General features: G+C 43.2%; 26 non-coding genes across 26 annotated transcripts; all 26 read right to left on the minus strand.

Moving 5' to 3' along the window:
- Window positions 1-3,636: 3,636 nt before the first annotated feature.
- Window positions 3,637-3,708, minus strand: trnaa-ugc (transfer RNA alanine (anticodon UGC)). The gene has a single exon. It is a non-coding gene; the product is annotated as a tRNA-Ala (tRNA).
- Window positions 3,709-4,484: 776 nt separating this feature from the next.
- On the minus strand, window positions 4,485-4,556 carry trnag-ucc (transfer RNA glycine (anticodon UCC)). Its single transcript has one exon. It is a non-coding gene; the product is annotated as a tRNA-Gly (tRNA).
- A 112-nt stretch (window positions 4,557-4,668) lies between these two features.
- On the minus strand, window positions 4,669-4,740 carry trnag-ucc (transfer RNA glycine (anticodon UCC)). The gene has a single exon. It is a non-coding gene; the product is annotated as a tRNA-Gly (tRNA).
- Window positions 4,741-5,147: 407 nt separating this feature from the next.
- Window positions 5,148-5,229, minus strand: trnas-aga (transfer RNA serine (anticodon AGA)). The gene has a single exon. It is a non-coding gene; the product is annotated as a tRNA-Ser (tRNA).
- A 478-nt stretch (window positions 5,230-5,707) lies between these two features.
- On the minus strand, window positions 5,708-5,779 carry trnaa-ugc (transfer RNA alanine (anticodon UGC)). The gene has a single exon. It is a non-coding gene; the product is annotated as a tRNA-Ala (tRNA).
- A 1,091-nt stretch (window positions 5,780-6,870) lies between these two features.
- Window positions 6,871-6,942, minus strand: trnag-ucc (transfer RNA glycine (anticodon UCC)). The gene has a single exon. It is a non-coding gene; the product is annotated as a tRNA-Gly (tRNA).
- Window positions 6,943-7,054: 112 nt separating this feature from the next.
- On the minus strand, window positions 7,055-7,126 carry trnag-ucc (transfer RNA glycine (anticodon UCC)). The gene has a single exon. It is a non-coding gene; the product is annotated as a tRNA-Gly (tRNA).
- Window positions 7,127-7,533: 407 nt separating this feature from the next.
- Window positions 7,534-7,615, minus strand: trnas-aga (transfer RNA serine (anticodon AGA)). Its single transcript has one exon. It is a non-coding gene; the product is annotated as a tRNA-Ser (tRNA).
- A 472-nt stretch (window positions 7,616-8,087) lies between these two features.
- Window positions 8,088-8,159, minus strand: trnaa-ugc (transfer RNA alanine (anticodon UGC)). The gene has a single exon. It is a non-coding gene; the product is annotated as a tRNA-Ala (tRNA).
- Window positions 8,160-9,256: 1,097 nt separating this feature from the next.
- On the minus strand, window positions 9,257-9,328 carry trnag-ucc (transfer RNA glycine (anticodon UCC)). Its single transcript has one exon. It is a non-coding gene; the product is annotated as a tRNA-Gly (tRNA).
- Window positions 9,329-9,730: 402 nt separating this feature from the next.
- trnas-aga (transfer RNA serine (anticodon AGA)) lies at window positions 9,731-9,812 on the minus strand. Its single transcript has one exon. It is a non-coding gene; the product is annotated as a tRNA-Ser (tRNA).
- Window positions 9,813-10,284: 472 nt separating this feature from the next.
- Window positions 10,285-10,356, minus strand: trnaa-ugc (transfer RNA alanine (anticodon UGC)). Its single transcript has one exon. It is a non-coding gene; the product is annotated as a tRNA-Ala (tRNA).
- Window positions 10,357-11,453: 1,097 nt separating this feature from the next.
- On the minus strand, window positions 11,454-11,525 carry trnag-ucc (transfer RNA glycine (anticodon UCC)). Its single transcript has one exon. It is a non-coding gene; the product is annotated as a tRNA-Gly (tRNA).
- A 402-nt stretch (window positions 11,526-11,927) lies between these two features.
- Window positions 11,928-12,009, minus strand: trnas-aga (transfer RNA serine (anticodon AGA)). Its single transcript has one exon. It is a non-coding gene; the product is annotated as a tRNA-Ser (tRNA).
- A 478-nt stretch (window positions 12,010-12,487) lies between these two features.
- trnaa-ugc (transfer RNA alanine (anticodon UGC)) lies at window positions 12,488-12,559 on the minus strand. The gene has a single exon. It is a non-coding gene; the product is annotated as a tRNA-Ala (tRNA).
- Window positions 12,560-13,656: 1,097 nt separating this feature from the next.
- trnag-ucc (transfer RNA glycine (anticodon UCC)) lies at window positions 13,657-13,728 on the minus strand. Its single transcript has one exon. It is a non-coding gene; the product is annotated as a tRNA-Gly (tRNA).
- A 112-nt stretch (window positions 13,729-13,840) lies between these two features.
- Window positions 13,841-13,912, minus strand: trnag-ucc (transfer RNA glycine (anticodon UCC)). The gene has a single exon. It is a non-coding gene; the product is annotated as a tRNA-Gly (tRNA).
- Window positions 13,913-14,318: 406 nt separating this feature from the next.
- trnas-aga (transfer RNA serine (anticodon AGA)) lies at window positions 14,319-14,400 on the minus strand. Its single transcript has one exon. It is a non-coding gene; the product is annotated as a tRNA-Ser (tRNA).
- Window positions 14,401-14,872: 472 nt separating this feature from the next.
- trnaa-ugc (transfer RNA alanine (anticodon UGC)) lies at window positions 14,873-14,944 on the minus strand. The gene has a single exon. It is a non-coding gene; the product is annotated as a tRNA-Ala (tRNA).
- A 1,097-nt stretch (window positions 14,945-16,041) lies between these two features.
- On the minus strand, window positions 16,042-16,113 carry trnag-ucc (transfer RNA glycine (anticodon UCC)). The gene has a single exon. It is a non-coding gene; the product is annotated as a tRNA-Gly (tRNA).
- A 112-nt stretch (window positions 16,114-16,225) lies between these two features.
- Window positions 16,226-16,297, minus strand: trnag-ucc (transfer RNA glycine (anticodon UCC)). Its single transcript has one exon. It is a non-coding gene; the product is annotated as a tRNA-Gly (tRNA).
- Window positions 16,298-16,687: 390 nt separating this feature from the next.
- On the minus strand, window positions 16,688-16,769 carry trnas-aga (transfer RNA serine (anticodon AGA)). Its single transcript has one exon. It is a non-coding gene; the product is annotated as a tRNA-Ser (tRNA).
- A 472-nt stretch (window positions 16,770-17,241) lies between these two features.
- On the minus strand, window positions 17,242-17,313 carry trnaa-ugc (transfer RNA alanine (anticodon UGC)). The gene has a single exon. It is a non-coding gene; the product is annotated as a tRNA-Ala (tRNA).
- Window positions 17,314-18,410: 1,097 nt separating this feature from the next.
- On the minus strand, window positions 18,411-18,482 carry trnag-ucc (transfer RNA glycine (anticodon UCC)). The gene has a single exon. It is a non-coding gene; the product is annotated as a tRNA-Gly (tRNA).
- Window positions 18,483-18,884: 402 nt separating this feature from the next.
- Window positions 18,885-18,966, minus strand: trnas-aga (transfer RNA serine (anticodon AGA)). Its single transcript has one exon. It is a non-coding gene; the product is annotated as a tRNA-Ser (tRNA).
- A 466-nt stretch (window positions 18,967-19,432) lies between these two features.
- trnaa-ugc (transfer RNA alanine (anticodon UGC)) lies at window positions 19,433-19,504 on the minus strand. The gene has a single exon. It is a non-coding gene; the product is annotated as a tRNA-Ala (tRNA).
- Between the last annotated feature and the right edge of the window lie 491 nt (window positions 19,505-19,995).

A 19,995-nucleotide genomic window follows, 5' to 3' on the forward strand; every position in this document is an offset into this window, starting at 1 on the left:
ACATGTGAACAAGTGCAAGAGATAATGCAGGGATAGTCATTTTCAATGTATAAATTGCAAGTTGAGCAATAAATAAGATGAATTCATGTCAGTATAATATCTCTGAGCAACAAGGGTTTTTTGCTTGAATGCTCTCATGATTTCCAGCTGTAAAACCAGAGGCTGTGTGCAAAGATGTGGTATTTGATACGGAAATGACAGTCTACATCACTGATGAGTGTTAATGGAAAGGACAGATGAGTTTTGTTCGTAGTTTACGAACGTGGCTCCATGGTGACATATGAGTGGGCGGGGGACACTTGACTTCCCCCCCTCTCTCTCTTTACTATAAAAGTAAATATAGTAATCACACTGGAAAGTGCAGCCTCTGCACTTAATGCACCCACATAGACTGGTATGGAATGAAGTTTCATTATTTTATAAAAAAGAATAAGAAGAGTCTACAGCCAGGCTAGTGGCTCTGTCATGCTGTACTTAGGCACTGTTGCTTTGAGCTAATTGCTAATTAATGTCAGCATGCTAATATGCTCACAGCAGCAATACTAAGATGTTAATGTATAGTAGGTATAATTTTTACCATGTTCACCATCTTAGTTTGGCATGTTGGCATGCAAACTAACCAGCTGAGGCTGTGTAGTTTTGTATTTAAATGCATAAAAATTAAAATGGACCTGATGATAGAGCTAGATGTAAAATTAGGGCATCACCAAAGTTATTACAATTCATCCTGGGGGGAACATGAATGCCTGTACCAAATTGCATGGCAATGCATCTGATAGCTGTCAAAATATTTCACTAAAAAACACAAATGCCAGCCTCCAATGGTGGTGCTAGAGGAAAAATGAGAGAATTACCAAAGTCATTAGGCCTTGAATGTCATGAATACAAAATTTCACGGCAAGCCATCCAATATTTGAAAAAATCAGCAAGCTGTTTTCTCTCTAATTAAAATTTGAAACTTTCACATCTCTTTTGAATTCCCAGTATTTTGCTGAGATTCCACATCAGGCATCCAAAATAAATGCATTTTTAGTTGCTAAAGGAAATTTGAAGTCCAAAATGGTGATAGCTAATGAATACTCACTACCCCTAATTAAGCAAAACTGCATGACTGATACATATTCTACAGCATGTCAGCAAGAAAAAGCAATAAATTGGTGAAAAAACCCCAAAGTACCATTTCACTGGAAGCAGCATAGTGGGTTTTCCTGTATTCTCCGGCAAGCAGTTTGACCACATAGATGAGACATGAAAACAGTTTTAGTGAGGCCTTTTACTACAAGATTTTTAATTGTTCTAGTTTAGTCATAGGCAGTATCTACTACTGATTTTGCATCAGGGAAACCCAAGTGATTAAAATGTGTGAAGTGTTTCTCTCCTATCTGCAGCTCAAGCCCACTCTTCCTCTTTCTAAACCCGTCACATGTGAGTGGGTGGTGAGCTCTGCTGTAGAGGGGCTTGCCTCTGAGTCTGATCTCACAGAGGCAGCATTTCATTGGTTTCCCAATTAATGTGACAGTTGCATACTGCCATCTGCTGGTAACAGCAGATACAGCTCTTTCTCACTAGTGCTTGCAGTGAAGTGACAGCACTCGTCATTAGGAATGGGATTTATCTGTGTATGATCACTTTTTGTTGTTGGAGAAGGCAGAAACTCGATTAATGTTCACAATCTGTATGTCAAGTAGGGATGTGCAGAGAGTCCAGTATTTGTATTTGTATCTATATTTGTTTAGGCAGCAAAATTATTTGTATTCATATTTGTATTCGAATAAAAGTGGAAATAGGCTTAAAAATCCTGTTTTTGTTTTTATTACGCCTTTAATTTTAGAATTTTAGACCTCTACCTATTTATACATCAGACAGCACAACATGTAACATGTAGGGAAGAACGATAATTGCTTTGCACTTTTCATTTATTGCTTATTTTTTACAACCTAACTTTGTGGAAAGGAGAAGGGGAACAACAGGTTATGGAGAGTCCCTTGGGGGCACCTCGTGCGTCAGTAGCTCAGCTTTATCTCTGGGGAACACCCCCAACTCTTGGAGTGATGTCCATATCAGGAAATGTGCGTCACATGTCAGGTAGATGTGACTCCCCTTGTTGAGACCTGCTGATAGACAAAACAGTGAAGCAGAGAGAGACTGAGATAGCAATGTAACCGACCTGTGCACTGGTATTTTACGTGTTTTTTTCTTCTTCCCTGAAAACGAATAATTTTTAAAATATTTGTACGAAATAAATATTCATAAAAAAACTGGTCATCTTTCAGAAAAGCAGTTCCACCAAAATGAGATTTACCCTCTAAACATGTCAGATTGTTTCATTCATTTTAATAACTATTTGAGACCCAGAGAGGTCAAATTATCAAATATTTCACATTATAAGCAAAGATTAGAGGACAATCCAAAAATTAATAAAAATCTAGTTGGCACAGCTTTGTTTTTTCTTCTTTCCTGTCTTGTTAATCATCTCATGATCCCTCAGATTTATCTCGTGAGCCTTTGGAGGGGCCTGCCACCTAGTTTGGGAACCACTGGATAAAACTACAGTGTAGTATTGTGTATAAAACAGTGTATAAAGTAGTTCAAACTAGCTCTACCTTGAGCAGCTACAACATTAAAATGCTGCTTACACAGTCACAGAAGCCATTTTTCTGCAGTTCTTTTACTTTTGACTTTTAAGTACATTTGTACTTTTACCTAAGCAATATTTTTGGTGCAGGGCAATTGTAATGGAGTGTTTTTACATTGTAGTATTAGTTACTTTTACTTAAGTAAAGGATCTGAATACTTCTGCAACCACTGGACCTTGGTGTTCTGTAAGTCAACAGTAGAGAGCACACTTCAGCTGCTGTATGTCCTATTTGTGCCCCTTCATACTTTTGTGAACTGCTGACTCTGCAGGACTCATCCAGTCTTCTCAGGTTTCATCTATGGTGGTTAAGTTGTTAACAGCTGCATGGCTGTCGTAGCTGCTTTAAGGAACAGAGCATGATGGGGTTTTATTTTAAGGAAACTGTTCACATGTATTGGATATTAAATGTGCCGCCATGCAACTGCAGGTAAGCAAAGCCTTTCCTAAGACTTTCTTAAAGTGTTTAAGACCAATTAAAATATGAAATCTTTTCAATATTTATGAATAAAATGCAAAAATAAAATAAAATAATACTTAGTGACTTTTTCCTGTCACTGTTGTTTTAATAAGAGCCCGAGAGAGAGAGACTGTTTGAATATTGAACTCACCGTGTTAAGTTTATCTAACACTGTACAAAGGCCATGTGCCTGGAAGTAACTGTAAAAAAATGGCAATGTACTTTCTTTGTACTTTCTTTGAGTGCTTCAACTTTAAATTTAGTTGTCGTTTTGGAATTGTACAATGTGATGTAATTTAATACAACAGCCCTACATCAACTTCTGTTTTTTTATATGAAGAGTTCACTTTCATTTAAAATGTGTCAAGAGAGGTGTTGGTTCATGTCTGGTCATTTCTCGGGGTATAGTTAATGATGGTGTTCTGTTATGAGGGTAATTATTCTTGTAACAGAGCAAAGTACTTACACCTCTACAACAGATGACTACTAGGTCACACATTGTGAAATCACAACAGTTTGACCTCCAATTATCAAAAGCATGTGGAGATGCCGGGGATTGAACCCGGGGCCTCATACATGCAAAGCATGCGCTCTACCACTGAGCTACATCCCCTTGTTCTTCAAGCTATACAGAACATGTATAGACCTGAGAGGAAAAAAGAAAGAATGTAACTTTATGTATGCACTATGTCATATTTGTGAATTTTGGTTGTATTGTGGAGCATTTTTAACTCAGACAATATATTAAATCATTGCACTGCAGTGAAAGCTGCACTTCTGTATATTGTTGTGAAGTGAGCAACTATACACAGACCAAAACATTATGTAACCTGAAATAATGTAACTTTGACATGTACAAAAATTAGATTCTTTCTCATAAAAACAAAGTTAGATTTCTGAAAAATGAAAATAGCATACCAAACTATACGTACATTTATTTTGGCCACTAAATCCTACTTTTCCTAAAGTGGTCATGTACAATAACATGTGAGCAAATGTTGACTCACATGACTTGACTTACATTTGTCATGAAGAGGAAAAATTACCTATACAGGCCAAAACAGTTTTTGTACAACGCACTTAACATGTTTATTTCTGGTGTAAAGTTGGGCATGTCGACATGTGGATCTATACAGATTGACTCGCGGGTGATTTATATAGAAAAATCTCCCACTGTTGAGTTGTCATGAACGGGGAAATCAGCTATAGAGACCAAACCCCTTTTTTGTACCAGGCTGTAAACACATCTCTTTCTGCCGTAAAGCTGGGGGTGCAGCATGGGGGTCTACGCAGATTGACTCGCTATTGGAGACAGCCTCAAGTAACTGCAGTATTTGGCACTCTCACGCTGGCTTGGTTCCTCAGCCACGGAAGTTGCCGAAAGGGAACTGCGATGGCCGGGAATCGAACCCAGGTCAACTGCTTGGAAGGCAGCTATGCTCACCACTATACCACCATCGCTGTGGAAGACGAGGATTTCGCCGCCAACTCAGCAGATTTTGGCACTTTCCCCTTGGCTTGATTTTATCAGCCACGGAGATTGCCACTGACTTCATAAACAACAAAACAGAACTGCGATGGCCGGGAATCGAACCCGGGTCAACTGCTTGGAAGGCAGCTATGCTCACCACTATACCACCATCGCTGTGCAAGATGAGGATTTTACTGCAAAATCAGCACTTTATATCAGTGTAAGAATTCAACAGGGAGAGGAGGAGGGAGGTACACCAAGCAGAGACGAGAAGAATGTGGTTTGACATACCCGTAACTAATAGTAATGTTATTATTGACTACGGAAGCTACGCTGCAAGAAACTAAATGATAACAGAGTGGATATTGTATGCAGTCAATGTATGACGTGAAGGACTGTGCAGAAGAGCAAGTAGCGCAGGTCCAGTCCAACATCTAGAATGACTCATTTGAAAGCAACCAGATTCACTGTTTCATTCTTGAAGGCATTTCACTACTCTACCAAGAGGTGCTCCCTACGGTTCTCCTGGCTGGTGGCTTCTCAGAATTCCATCAGGCAGCGTGTGAACAAGATTAAGGCATCGTTGTCGGCAGGATTCGAACCTGCGCGGGGAGACCCCAATGGATTTCTAGTCCATCGCCTTAACCACTCGGCCACGACAACCACCCTGATAAGAATCTGTTGTTGGGGTGTCAAATGCATACGCGTCACACGTGTTGTTCCACCAATACTACACTACAGTACAACATTCATATCATCGCCTCACAAAGAGCTTCACAGACAGTTTGTAAGGGCAGTATTACTCTTCAGTTTTGGTGTATGACTGTGTCTCGATAGAGATCTGACAGGTAATAAAAGAAAAGCAACCATGTCACAGATATGTCACATCACCATCACCCACAAATAAAAAACACTATTGTCTTTGTTTAACTTAGCGAGAAGTACTCCACAAGTTTCTCTGTCCTGTCTTATTACGCTTTTCTATTAGGGAGTGTTCTCAATGTTCCGTCCCATTCATACACAAGCTCTTATATACAAATTGCATGTGCATATTTTTTCAGTGTGAAGCCTCTTGATTTTTTGTCTCCGCTGAGGTGATGTGATGTGATGTCTACAAGTTTGTTGTCATCATAAAACCTGTTGGAGATGCCGGGGATTGAACCCGGGGCCTCATACATGCAAAGCATGCGCTCTACCACTGAGCTACATCCCCCCGTTTATAGAGCGAATTAAGATAGCAGACATATGAGAAGAGTTTGAACAAAGGGATGTAGCACAACTTAAGCTGGATATCTACTTCAGCATACAGGGGATACACTATAACTACAGCAGCTACATGTGTAGGCCCTGAAACCACAACGTAGGCTACACCACAAATGATCCAAAAGTCCAGAACCCCAAAAATTCAGTTTGCAATCATGTCAAACGAAGACAAGCAGCAAACCTTCACAACGACAAAGTAAAACTAGCAAATGTTTGGCAGTTTTCCCTATTGATTACGTGAGCAATGAATCCATTACAAAAAAGAGAATTTTCAGTCAAATTCCCATTCACCACAAATGTTCTTAAATCAGTCGTACGTGTCTCTGAAGAACGAATCTGTTCGTACGAGTGGTTCTTGCATGAGGCCCACTGTCTCAAGAGAGTGGTCTTTTCACCTTCTGTGATGCGATACAAATTCAAGAGTTTGTGATATGTAGCACAACAAGCTAGCGAAGCTCTGTAAACGTAGCCGTGTTGCAGTGTCGTGTGCCGTACACGGAACTACACTCCCGAGACTGAAAACAGTTGTTCATCAACAATGTGACGGACCCCTAATTTTTAATCACTTCCCAAACGTTGTCGGGCAGGTTTCGTAAGAGGACCTGAGGGAACCCTGTGGTATGTCTGCAATTTCAGGCAATTTATTAGAAGAGACCAACAGAAAGCTGAACTACACCACCCTCTGAAAGACAAAGACGAGCTTTGGACAGCTTTGGCGCTGCGTGACTTTTAGCCTCAGGAAAATTTAAACGGGTCAGTTATATAAAAAACCTCCCACTGTTGAGTTGTCATGAACAGGGAAATTAGCTATAGAGACCAAACCCGGGCGAGGAGCATTTCACATTTTGTACCAGGCTGTAAACACATCTGTTTCTGCCGTAAAGCTGGGCATTTCAACATGCAGCATGGGGGTCTACGCAGATTGACTCGCTATTGGAGACAAGTGGCCATTCGAGTAACTGCAGTTTTTGGCACTCTCGCGCTGGCTTGGTTCCTCAGCCACGGAAGTTGCCGCTTGCTTTGTAAACAACGAAAGGGAACTGCGATGGCCGGGAATCGAACCCGGGTCAACTTCTTGGAAGGCAGCTATGCTCACCACTATACCACCATCGCTGTGGAAGACGAGGATTTCGCCGCCAACTCAGCAGTTTTTGGCACTTTCCCCTTGGCTTGATTTTATCAGCCACGGAGATTGCCACTGACTTCATAAACAACAAAACAGAACTGCGATGGCCGGGAATCGAACCCGGGTCAACTGCTTGGAAGGCAGCTATGCTCACCACTATACCACCATCGCTGTGCAAGATGAGGATTTTACTGCAAAATCAGCACTTTATATCAGTGTAAGAATTCAACAGGGAGAGGAGGAGGGAGGTACACCAAGCAGAGACGAGAAGAATGTGGTTTGACATACCCGTAACTAATAGTAATGTTATTATTGACTACGGAAGCTACGCTGCAAGAAACTAAATGATAACAGAGTGGATATTGTATGTAGTCAATGTATGACGTGAAGGACTGTGCAGAAGAGCAAGTAGCGCAGGTCCAGTCCAACATCTAGGTTGACTCATTTGAAAGCAACCAGATTCACTGTTTCATTCTTGAAGGCATTCCACTACTCATCCAAGAGGTGCCCCCTACGGTTCTCCTGGCTGGTGGCTTCTCAGAATTCCATCAGGCAGCGCGTGAACAAGATTAAGGCATCGTTGTCGGCAGGATTCGAACCTGCGCGGGGAGACCCCAATGGATTTCTAGTCCATCGCCTTAACCACTCGGCCACGACAACCACCCTGATAAGAATCTATTGTTGGGGTGTCAAATGCATACGTGTCACACGCGTTGTTCCACCAATACCACACTACAGTACAACATTCATATCATCGCCTCACAAAGAGCTTCACAGACAGTTTGTAAGGGCAGTATTACTCTTCAGTTTTGGTGTATGACTGTGTCTCGATAGAGATCTGACAGGTAATAAAAGAAAGGCAACCATGTCACAGATATGTCACATCACCTACAAATAAAAAACGCTATCGTCTTTGTTTAACTTAGTGAGAAGTACTCCACAAGTTTCTCTGTCCTGTCTTATTACGCTTTTCTATTAGGGAGTGTTCTCAATGTTCCGTCCCATTCATACACAAGCTCTTATATACAAATTGCACGTGCATATTTTTTCAGTGTGAAGCCTTTTGATTTTTCGTCTCCGCTGAGGTGATGTGATGTGATGTCTACAAGTTTGTTGTCATCATAAAACCTGTTGGAGATGCCGGGGATTGAACCCGGGGCCTCATACATGCAAAGCATGCGCTCTACCACTGAGCTACATCCCCCCGTTTATAGAGCGAATTAAGATAGCAGACATATGAGAAGAGTTTGAACAAAGGGATGTAGCACAACTTAAGCTGGATATCTACTTCAGCGTAAAGGGGATACACTATAACTACAGCAGCTACATGTGTAGGCCCTGAAACCACAACGTAGGCTACACCACAAATGATCCAAAAGTCCAGAACCCCAAAAATTCAGTTTGCAATCATGTCAAACTAAGACGAGCAGCAAACCTTCACAACGACAAAGTAAAACTAGCAAATGTTTGGCAGTTTTCCCTATTGATTACGTGAGCAATGAATCCATTACAAAAAAGAGAATTTTCAGTCAAATTCCCATTCACCACAAATGTTCTTAAATCAGTCGTACGTGTCTCCGAAGAACAAATCTGTTCGTACGAGTGGTTCTTGCATGAGGCCCACTGTCTCAAGAGAGTGGTCTTTTCACCTTCTGTGATGCGATACAAATTCAAGAGTTTGTGATATGTAGCACAACAAGCTAGCGAAGCTCTGTAAACGTAGCCGTGTTGCAGTGTCGTGTGCCGTACACGGAACTACATTCCCGAGACTGAAAACAGTTGTTCATCAACAATGTGACGGACCCCTAATTTTTAATCACTTCCCAAACGTTGTCGGGCAGGTTTCGTAAGAGGACCTGAGGGAACCCTGTGGTATGTCTGCAATTTCAGGCAATTTATTAGAAGAGACCAACAGAAAGCTGAGCTGCACCACCCTCTGAAAGACAAAGACGAGCTTTGGACAGCTTTGGCGCTGCGTGACTTTTAGCCTCAGGAAAATTTAAACGGGTCAGTTATATAAAAAACCTCCCACTGTTGAGTTGTCATGAACAGGGAAATTAGCTATAGAGACCAAACCCGGGCGAGGAGCATTTCACATTTTGTACCAGGCTACAAACACGTCTGTTTCTGCCGTAAAGCTGGGCATTTCAACATGCAGCATGGGGGTCTACGCAGATTGACTCGCTATTGGAGAAAGCCTCAAGTGGCCATTGGAGTAACTGCAGTTTTTGGCACTTTCGCGCTGGCTTGGTTCCTCAGCCACGGAAGTTGCCGCTTGCTTTGTAAACAACGAAACGGAACTGCGATGGCCGGGAATCGAACCCGGGTCAACTGCTTGGAAGGCAGCTATGCTCACCACTATACCACCATCGCTGTGCAAGATGAGGATTTTACTGCAAAATCAGCACTTTATATCAGTGTAAGAATTCAACAGGGAGAGGAGGAGGGAGGTACACCAAGCAGAGACGAGAAGAATGTGGTTTGACATACCCGTAACTAATAGTAATGTTATTATTGACTACGGAAGCTACGCTGCAAGAAACTAAATGATAACAGAGTGGATATTGTATGTAGTCAATGTATGACGTGAAGGACTGTGCAGAAGAGCAAGTAGCGCAGGTCCAGAATGACTCATTTGAAAGCAACCAGATTCACTGTTTCATTCTTGAAGGCATTCCACTACTCATCCGAGAGGTGCCCCCTACGGGTGTCCTGGCTGGTGGCTTCTGGCTTCTCAGAATTCCATCAGGCAGCGCGTGAACAAGATTAAGGCATCGTTGTCGGCAGGATTCGAACCTGCGCGGGGAGACCCCAATGGATTTCTAGTCCATCGCCTTAACCACTCGGCCACGACAACCACCCTGATAAGAATCTATTGTTGGGGTGTCAAATGCATACGTGTCACACGCGTTGTTCCACCAATACCACACTACAGTACAACATTCATATCATCGCCTCACAAAGAGCTTCACAGACAGTTTGTAAGGGCAGTATTACTCTTCAGTTTTGGTGTATGACTGTGTCTCGATAGAGATCTGACAGGTAATAAAAGAAAGGCAACCATGTCACAGATATGTCACATCACCTACAAATAAAAAACGCTATCGTCTTTGTTTAACTTAGTGAGAAGTACTCCACAAGTTTCTCTGTCCTGTCTTATTACGCTTTTCTATTAGGGAGTGTTCTCAATGTTCCGTCCCATTCATACACAAGCTCTTATATACAAATTGCACGTGCATATTTTTTCAGTGTGAAGCCTTTTGATTTTTCGTCTCCGCTGAGGTGATGTGATGTGATGTCTACAAGTTTGTTGTCATCATAAAACCTGTTGGAGATGCCGGGGATTGAACCCGGGGCCTCATACATGCAAAGCATGCGCTCTACCACTGAGCTACATCCCCCCGTTTATAGAGCGAATTAAGATAGCAGACATATGAGAAGAGTTTGAACAAAGGGATGTAGCACAACTTAAGCTGGATATCTACTTCAGCGTAAAGGGGATACACTATAACTACAGCAGCTACATGTGTAGGCCCTGAAACCACAACGTAGGCTACACCACAAATGATCCAAAAGTCCAGAACCCCAAAAATTCAGTTTGCAATCATGTCAAACTAAGACGAGCAGCAAACCTTCACAACGACAAAGTAAAACTAGCAAATGTTTGGCAGTTTTCCCTATTGATTACGTGAGCAATGAATCCATTACAAAAAAGAGAATTTTCAGTCAAATTCCCATTCACCACAAATGTTCTTAAATCAGTCGTACGTGTCTCCGAAGAACAAATCTGTTCGTACGAGTGGTTCTTGCATGAGGCCCACTGTCTCAAGAGAGTGGTCTTTTCACCTTCTGTGATGCGATACAAATTCAAGAGTTTGTGATATGTAGCACAACAAGCTAGCGAAGCTCTGTAAACGTAGCCGTGTTGCAGTGTCGTGTGCCGTACACGGAACTACATTCCCGAGACTGAAAACAGTTGTTCATCAACAATGTGACGGACCCCTAATTTTTAATCACTTCCCAAACGTTGTCGGGCAGGTTTCGTAAGAGGACCTGAGGGAACCCTGTGGTATGTCTGCAATTTCAGGCAATTTATTAGAAGAGACCAACAGAAAGCTGAGCTGCACCACCCTCTGAAAGACAAAGACGAGCTTTGGACAGCTTTGGCGCTGCGTGACTTTTAGCCTCAGGAAAATTTAAACGGGTCAGTTATATAAAAAACCTCCCACTGTTGAGTTGTCATGAACAGGGAAATTAGCTATAGAGACCAAACCCGGGCGAGGAGCATTTCACATTTTGTACCAGGCTACAAACACGTCTGTTTCTGCCGTAAAGCTGGGCATTTCAACATGCAGCATGGGGGTCTACGCAGATTGACTCGCTATTGGAGAAAGCCTCAAGTGGCCATTGGAGTAACTGCAGTTTTTGGCACTTTCGCGCTGGCTTGGTTCCTCAGCCACGGAAGTTGCCGCTTGCTTTGTAAACAACGAAACGGAACTGCGATGGCCGGGAATCGAACCCGGGTCAACTGCTTGGAAGGCAGCTATGCTCACCACTATACCACCATCGCTGTGCAAGATGAGGATTTTACTGCAAAATCAGCACTTTATATCAGTGTAAGAATTCAACAGGGAGAGGAGGAGGGAGGTACACCAAGCAGAGACGAGAAGAATGTGGTTTGACATACCCGTAACTAATAGTAATGTTATTATTGACTACGGAAGCTACGCTGCAAGAAACTAAATGATAACAGAGTGGATATTGTATGTAGTCAATGTATGACGTGAAGGACTGTGCAGAAGAGCAAGTAGCGCAGGTCCAGAATGACTCATTTGAAAGCAACCAGATTCACTGTTTCATTCTTGAAGGCATTCCACTACTCATCCGAGAGGTGCCCCCTACGGGTGTCCTGGCTGGTGGCTTCTGGCTTCTCAGAATTCCATCAGGCAGCGCGTGAACAAGATTAAGGCATCGTTGTCGGCAGGATTCGAACCTGCGCGGGGAGACCCCAATGGATTTCTAGTCCATCGCCTTAACCACTCGGCCACGACAACCACCCTGATAAGAACCTATTGTTGGGGTGTCAAATGCATACGTGTCACACGCGTTGTTCCACCAATACCACACTACAGTACAACATTCATATCATCGCCTCACAAAGAGCTTCACAGACAGTTTGTAAGGGCAGTATTACTCTTCAGTTTTGGTGTATGACTGTGTCTCGATAGAGATCTGACAGGTAATAAAAGAAAAGCAACCATGTCACGGATATGTCACATCACCATCACCTACAAATAAAAAACACTATCGTCTTTGTTTAACTTAGTGAGAAGTACTCCACAAGTTTCTCTGTCCTGTCTTATTACGCTTTTCTATTAGGGAGTGTTCTCAATGTTCTGTCCCATTCATACACAAGCTCTTATATACAAATTGCACGTGCATAGTTTTTCAGTGTGAAGCCTTTTGATTTTTCGTCTCTGCTGAGGTGATGTGATGTGATGTCTACAAGTTTGTTGTCATCATAAAACCTGTTGGAGATGCCGGGGATTGAACCCGGGGCCTCATACATGCAAAGCATGCGCTCTACCACTGAGCTACATCCCCCCGTTTATAGAGCGAATTAAGATAGCAGACATATGAGAAGAGTTTGAACAAAGGGATGTAGCACAACTTAAGCTGGATATCTACTTCAGCGTAAAGGGGATACACTATAACTACAGCAGCTACATGTGTAGGCCCTGAAACCACAACGTAGGCTACACCACAAATGATCCAAAAGTCCAGAACCCCAAAAATTCAGTTTGCAATCATGTCAAACTAAGACGAGCAGCAAACCTTCACAACGACAAAGTAAAACTAGCAAATGTTTGGCAGTTTTCCCTATTGATTACGTGAGCAATGAATCCATTACAAAAAAGAGAATTTTCAGTCAAATTCCCATTCACCACAAATGTTCTTAAATCAGTCGTACGTGTCTCCGAAGAACAAATCTGTTCGTACGAGTGGTTCTTGCATGAGGCCCACTGTCTCAAGAGAGTGGTCTTTTCACCTTCTGTGATGCGATACAAATTCAAGAGTTTGTGATATGTAGCACAACAAGCTAGCGAAGCTCTGTAAACGTAGCCGTGTTGCAGTGTCGTGTGCCGTACACGGAACTACATTCCCGAGACTGAAAACAGTTGTTCATCAACAATGTGACGGACCCCTAATTTTTAATCACTTCCCAAACGTTGTCGGGCAGGTTTCGTAAGAGGACCTGAGGGAACCCTGTGGTATGTCTGCAATTTCAGGCAATTTATTAGAAGAGACCAACAGAAAGCTGAGCTGCACCACCCTCTGAAAGACAAAGACGAGCTTTGGACAGCTTTGGCGCTGCGTGACTTTTAGCCTCAGGAAAATTGAAACGGGTCAGTTATATAAAAAACCTCCCACTGTTGAGTTGTCATGAACGGGGAAATTAGCTATAGAGACCAAACCCGGGCGAGGAGCATTTCACATTTTGTACCAGGCTACAAACACGTCTGTTTCTGCCGTAAAGCTGGGCATTTCAACATGCAGCATGGGGGTCTACGCAGATTGACTCGCTTTTGGAGAAAGCCTCAAGTGGCCATTGGAGTAACTGCAGTTTTTGGCACTCTCGCGCTGGCTTGGTTCCTCAGCCACGGAAGTTGCCGCTTGTTTTGTAAACAACGAAACGGAACTGCGATGGCCGGGAATCGAACCCGGGTCAACTGCTTGGAAGGCAGCTATGCTCACCACTATACCACCATCGCTGTGGAAGACGAGGATTTCGCCGCCAACTCAGCAGTTTTTGGCACTTTCCCCTTGGCTTGATTTTATCAGGCACGGAGATTGCCACTGACTTCATAAACAACAAAACAGAAATGCGATGGCCGGGAATCGAACCCGGGTCAACTGCTTGGAAGGCAGCTATGCTCACCACTATACCACCATCGCTGTGCAAGATGAGGATTTTACTGCAAAATCAGCACTTTATATCAGTGTAAGGATTCAACAGGGAGAGGAGGAGGGAGGTACACCAAGCAGAGAAGGAAGAATGTAGTTTGACATACCTGTAACTAATAGTAATATTATTATTGACTACGGAAGCTACGCTGCAAGAAACTAAATGATAACAGAGTGGATATTGTATGTAGTCAAGGTATGACGTGAAGGACTGTGCAGAAGAGCAAGTAGCGCAGGTCCAGTCCAACATCTAGGTTGACTCATTTGAAAGCAACCAGATTCACTGTTTCATTCTTGAAGGCATTCCACTACTCATCCAAGAGGTGCCCCCTACGGTTCTCCTGGCTGGTGGCTTCTCAGAATTCCATCAGGCAGCGCGTGAACAAGATTAAGGCATCGTTGTCGGCAGCATTCGAACCTGCGCGGGGAGACCCCAATGGATTTCTAGTCCATCGCCTTAACCACTCGGCCACGACAACCACCCTGATAAGAATCTGTTGTTGGGGTGTCAAATGCATACGTGTCACACGCGTTGTTCCACCAATACCACACTACAGTACAACATTCATATCATCGCCTCACAAAGAGCTTCACAGACAGTTTGTAAGGGCAGTATTACTCTTCAGTTTTGGTGTATGACTGTGTCTCGATAGAGATCTGACAGGTAATAAAAGAAAGGCAACCATGTCACAGATATGTCACATCACCTACAAATAAAAAACGCTATCGTCTTTGTTTAACTTAGTGAGAAGTACTCCACAAGTTTCTCTGTCCTGTCTTATTACGCGTTTCTATTAGGGAGTGTTCTCAATGTTCCGTCCCATTCATACACAAGCTCTTATATACAAATTGCACGTGTATATTTTTTCAGTGTGAAGCCTTTTGATTTTTCGTCTCCGCTGAGGTGATGTGATGTGATGTCTACAAGTTTGTTGTCATCATAAAACCTGTTGGAGATGCCGGGGATTGAACCCGGGGCCTCATACATGCAAAGCATGCGCTCTACCACTGAGCTACATCCCCCCGTTTATAGAGCGAATTAAGATAGCAGACATATGAGAAGAGTTTGAACAAAGGGATGTAGCACAACTTAAGCTGGATATCTACTTCAGCGTAAAGGGGATACACTATAACTACAGCAGCTACATGTGTAGGCCCTGAAACCACAACGTAGGCTACACCACAAATGATCCAAAAGTCCAGAACCCCAAAAATTCAGTTTGCAATCATGTCAAACTAAGACGAGCAGCAAACCTTCACAACGACAAAGTAAAACTAGCAAATGTTTGGCAGTTTTCCCTATTGATTACGTGAGCAATGAATCCATTACAAAAAAGAGAATTTTCAGTCAAATTCCCATTCACCACAAATGTTCTTAAATCAGTCGTACGTGTCTCCGAAGAACAAATCTGTTCGTACGAGTGGTTCTTGCATGAGGCCCACTGTCTCAAGAGAGTGGTCTTTTCACCTTCTGTGATGCGATACAAATTCAAGAGTTTGTGATATGTAGCACAACAAGCTAGCGAAGCTCTGTAAACGTAGCCGTGTTGCAGTGTCGTGTGCCGTACACGGAACTACATTCCCGAGACTGAAAACAGTTGTTCATCAACAATGTGACGGACCCCTAATTTTTAATCACTTCCCAAACGTTGTCGGGCAGGTTTCGTAAGAGGACCTGAGGGAACCCTGTGGTATGTCTGCAATTTCAGGCAATTTATTAGAAGAGACCAACAGAAAGCTGAGCTGCACCACCCTCTGAAAGACAAAGACGAGCTTTGGACAGCTTTGGCGCTGCGTGACTTTTAGCCTCAGGAAAATTGAAACGGGTCAGTTATATAAAAAACCTCCCACTGTTGAGTTGTCATGAACGGGGAAATTAGCTATAGAGACCAAACCCGGGCGAGGAGCATTTCACATTTTGTACCAGGCTACAAACACGTCTGTTTCTGCCGTAAAGCTGGGCATTTCAACATGCAGCATGGGGGTCTACGCAGATTGACTCACTTTTGGAGAAAGCCTCAAGTGGCCATTGGAGTAACTGCAGTTTTTGGCACTTTCGCGCTGGCTTGGTTCCTCAGCCACGGAAGTTGCCGCTTGCTTTGTAAACAACGAAACGGAACTGCGATGGCCGGGAATCGAACCCGGGTCAACTGCTTGGAAGGCAGCTATGCTCACCACTATACCACCATCGCTGTGGAAGACGAGGATTTCGCCGCCAACTCAGCAGTTTTTGGCACTTTCCCCTTGGCTTGATTTTATCAGCCACGGAGATTGCCACTGACTTCATAAACAACAAAATAGAACTGCGATGGCCGGGAATCGAACCCGGGTCAACTGCTTGGAAGGCAGCTATGCTCACCACTATACCACCATCGCTGTGCAAGATGAGGATTTTACTGCAAAATCAGCACTTTATATCAGTGTAAGGATTCAACAGGGAGAGGAGGAGGGAGGTACACCAAGCAGAGAAGAGAAGAATGTAGTTTGACATACCTGTAACTAATAGTAATATTATTATTGACTACGGAAGCTACGCTGCAAGAAACTAAATGATAACAGAGTGGATATTGTATGTAGTCAAGGTATGACGTGAAGGACTGTGCAGAAGAGCAAGTAGCGCAGGTCCAGTCCAACATCTAGGTTGACTCATTTGAAAGCAACCAGATTCACTGTTTCATTCTTGAAGGCATTCCACTACTCATCCAAGAGGTGCCTCCTACGCTTCTCAGAATTCCATCAGGCAGCGCGTGAACAAGATTAAGGCATCGTTGTCAGCAGGATTCGAACCTGCGCGGGGAGACCCCAATGGATTTCTAGTCCATCGCCTTAACCACTCGGCCACGACAACCACCCTGATAAGAATCTGTTGTTGGGGTGTCAAATGCATACGTGTCACACATGTTGTTCCACCAATACCACACTACAGTACAACATTCATATCATCGCCTCACAAAGAGCTTCACAGACAGTTTGTAAGGGCAGTATTACTCTTCAGTTTTGGTGTATGACTGTGTCTCGATAGAGATCTGACAGGTAATAAAAGAAAGGCAACCATGTCACAGATATGTCACATCACCTACAAATAAAAAACGCTATCGTCCTTGTTTAACTTAGTGAGAAGTACTCCACAAGTTTCTCTGTCCTGTCTTATTACGCTTTTCTATTAGGGAGTGTTCTCAATGTTCCGTCCCATTCATACACAAGCTCTTATATACAAATTGCACGTGCATATTTTTTCAGTGTGAAGCCTTTTGATTTTTCGTCTCCGCTGAGGTGATGTGATGTGATGTCTACAAGTTTGTTGTCATCATAAAACCTGTTGGAGATGCCGGGGATTGAACCTGGGGCCTCATACATGCAAAGCATGCGCTCTACCACTGAGCTACATCCCCCCGTTTATAGAGCGAATTAAGATAGCAGACATATGAGAAGAGTTTGAACAAAGGGATGTAGCACAACTTAAGCTGGATATCTACTTCAGCATACAGGGGATACACTATAACTACAGCAGCTACATGTGTAGGCCCTGAAACCACAACGTAGGCTACACCACAAATGATCCAAAAGTCCAGAACCCCAAAAATTCAGTTTGCAATCATGTCAAACTAAGACGAGCAGCAAACCTTCACAACGACAAAGTAAAACTAGCAAATGTTTGGCAGTTTTCCCTATTGATTACGTGAGCAATGAATCCATTACAAAAAAGAGAATTTTCAGTCAAATTCCCATTCACCACAAATGTTCTTAAATCAGTCGTACGTGTCTCTGAAGAACAAATCTGTTCGTACGAGTGGTTCTTGCATGAGGCCCACTGTCTCAAGAGAGTGGTCTTTTCACCTTCTGTGATGCGATACAAATTCAAGAGTTTGTGATATGTAGCACAACAAGCTAGCGAAGCTCTGTAAACGTAGCCGTGTTGCAGTGTCGTGTGCCGTACACGGAACTACATTCCCGAGACTGAAAACAGTTGTTCATCAACAATGTGACGGACCCCTAATTTTTAATCACTTCCCAAACGTTGTCGGGCAGGTTTCGTAAGAGGACCTGAGGGAACCCTGTGGTATGTCTGCAATTTCAGGCAATTTATTAGAAGAGACCAACAGAAAGCTGAGCTGCACCACCCTCTGAAAGACAAAGACGAGCTTTGGACAGCTTTGGCGCTGCGTGACTTTTAGCCTCAGGAAAATTTAAACGGGTCAGTTATATAAAAAACCTCCCACTGTTGAGTTGTCATGAACAGGGAAATTAGCTATAGAGACCAAACCCGGGCGAGGAGCATTTCACATTTTGTACCAGGCTACAAACACGTCTGTTTCTGCCGTAAAGCTGGGTATTTCAACATGCAGCATGGGGGTCTACGCAGATTGACTCGCTATTGGAGAAAGCCTCAAGTGGCCATTGGAGTAACTGCAGTTTTTGGCACTTTCGCGCTGGCTTGGTTCCTCAGCCACGGAAGTTGCCGCTTGCTTTGTAAACAACGAAACGGAACTGCGATGGCCGGGAATCGAACCCGGGTCAACTGCTTGGAAGGCAGCTATGCTCACCACTATACCACCATCGCTGTGCAAGATGAGGATTTTACTGCAAAATCAGCACTTTATATCAGTGTAAGAATTCAACAGGGAGAGGAGGAGGGAGGTACACCAAGCAGAGACGAGAAGAATGTGGTTTGACATACCCGTAACTAATAGTAATGTTATTATTGACTACGGAAGCTACGCTGCAAGAAACTAAATGATAACAGAGTGGATATTGTATGTAGTCAATGTATGACGTGAAGGACTGTGCAGAAGAGCAAGTAGCGCAGGTCCAGAATGACTCATTTGAAAGCAACCAGATTCACTGTTTCATTCTTGAAGGCATTCCACTACTCATCCGAGAGGTGCCCCCTACGGGTGTCCTGGCTGGTGGCTTCTGGCTTCTCAGAATTCCATCAGGCAGCGCGTGAACAAGATTAAGGCATCGTTGTCGGCAGGATTCGAACCTGCGCGGGGAGACCCCAATGGATTTCTAGTCCATCGCCTTAACCACTCGGCCACGACAACCACCCTGATAAGAATCTGTTGTTGGGGTGTCAAATGCATACGTGTCACACGTGTTGTTCCACCAATACCACACTACAGTACAACATTCATATCATCGCCTCACAAAGAGCTTCACAGACAGTTTGTAAGGGCAGTATTACTCTTCAGTTTTGACTGTGTCTCGATAGAGATCTGACAGGTAATAAAAGAAAAGCAACCATGTCACGGATATGTCACATCACCATCACCTACAAATAAATAACAATATTGCCTTTGTTTAACTTAGCGAGAAGTATTCCACAAGTTTCTCTGTCCTGTCTTATTACGCTTTTCTATTAGGGAGTGTTCTCAATGAGACGTCCCATTCATACACAAGCTCTTATATACAAATTGCACATGCATATTTTTTCAGTGTGAAGCCTTTTGATTTTTCGTCTCCGCTGAGGTGATGTGATGTCTACAAGTTTGTTGTCATCATAAAGCCTGTTGGAGATGCCGGGGATTGAACCCGGGGCCTCATACATGCAAAGCATGCGCTCTACCACTGAGCTACATCCCCGTGTTTACAGAGAAAATTAAGATAGCAGACATATGAGAAGAGTTTGAACAAAGGGATGTAGCACAACTTAAGCTGGATATCTACGTCAGCGTAAAGGGGATACACTATAACTACAGCAGCTACATGTGTAGGCCCTGAAACCATCAGTTTGCAATCATGTCAAACTAAGACGAGCAGCAAACCTTCACAACGACAAAGTAAAACCAGCAAATGTTTGGCAGTTTTCCCTATTGATTACGTGAGCAATGAATCCATTACAAAAAAGAGAATTTTCAGTCAAATTCCCATTCACCACAAATGTTCTTAGATCAGTCGAACGTGTCTCTGAAGAACGAATCTGTTCGTACGAGTGGTTCTTGCATGAGGCCCACTGTCTCAAGAGAGTGGTCTTTTCACCTTCTGTGATGTGATACAAATTCAAGAATTTGTGATATGTATCTCAAGACATCCAGGACCTCCCTACTCTCTGCCTCTGTTCAATGACTCACTGA

This window comes from Thunnus thynnus, chromosome 21, assembly GCF_963924715.1.
Source record: "Thunnus thynnus chromosome 21, fThuThy2.1, whole genome shotgun sequence".
NCBI lineage: Eukaryota > Metazoa > Chordata > Actinopteri > Scombriformes > Scombridae > Thunnus > Thunnus thynnus.